Consider the following 1,040-nt stretch of genomic DNA (forward strand, 5'->3'; position numbering starts at 1 on the left):
TATATATATATATATATATATATATATATATATATATGTGCACACACATACGTAATTGTATATTTTACACTCACACACACATATATATTTTATGCACAAACATACATATCTTAAATGATGATATATATATATATATATATATATATACTAGCTGACATACCTGATAATTCCTGGGACAGCAGGTTTTATCTCTATGTTCCATTCTCATAATTGTTTTGTTAATCCAATAACAACAATACAAGTATGTAGCCCTTAAAACGGTTTTTGTGCATTTACAGAGAATACCCAACTGTCTTACACAGGATCTTGTTTTTAGGAATTCCCAATAAGTTATGAATACCCAAATTGTGAAGTCAGTTTTGTAATAACATGAAATTAATTACCTGATGTAAGAATTCAAATAAAGTAGCCCTGAAAAGGGCTCTAATGTGTTCCCAGAGTATATAGAACTTAGGAGGAAATACTAATAAGGTATGTATACTAAAATCGTGAAGCATGTTACATAATAACAGGCTAATCAGATATGAGATAATAACATTTCAAAGTAAATAACTCTGAAAAGCGCTTTTGTGCGTTCCTGAGAATATTACCCTCAGCGGTGCTAGTGTTGCTATATTTGTAAATAAGTCACTAACTGATATAAGTGGATCTATTGTTTAGGAAAATTCTATTTACTTATTTAAGGGTTGTACTGGATAAATTGTGAAAATAGCTCTAACAGTTCAAATACTAAGAAATAGGCATACTCAATTTGATTTATATCAAATAATTTAAGAAAATGGATGGGCTATTTCCCTTGGCTGTAAAAATATATTAGATATATATAAGGATCACTTCCAGGAGCCCTCATCGATTTTTTCAACAATTTTCATGCCATGAGGTTTCCAGACATGAGTTCTACTCATATGTCAAGTTTCATCAAAATTGATAAAATGATGTAGGAGGAGTTAGCTAACAACTCCACAAACACACCCACAGACAGAATTTCCCACATATGTAGTAGATATATAGACATGCATACATAATTGTATATATAACAC

The 1,040-nt window shown here is 30.2% G+C and overlaps 1 protein-coding gene across 2 annotated transcripts in view; it reads left to right on the forward strand.

Annotated features, from left to right (window-relative positions):
• LOC106877942 (ADP-ribosylation factor-like protein 6-interacting protein 1) overlaps positions 1-1,040 on the forward strand; it is a 98,090-nt gene that overhangs the window by 8,613 nt on the left and 88,437 nt on the right. The gene's annotated exons all lie outside the window — the stretch shown is intronic.

Source organism: Octopus bimaculoides, chromosome 2, assembly GCF_001194135.2.
Source record: "Octopus bimaculoides isolate UCB-OBI-ISO-001 chromosome 2, ASM119413v2, whole genome shotgun sequence".
Lineage (NCBI taxonomy): Eukaryota > Metazoa > Mollusca > Cephalopoda > Octopoda > Octopodidae > Octopus > Octopus bimaculoides.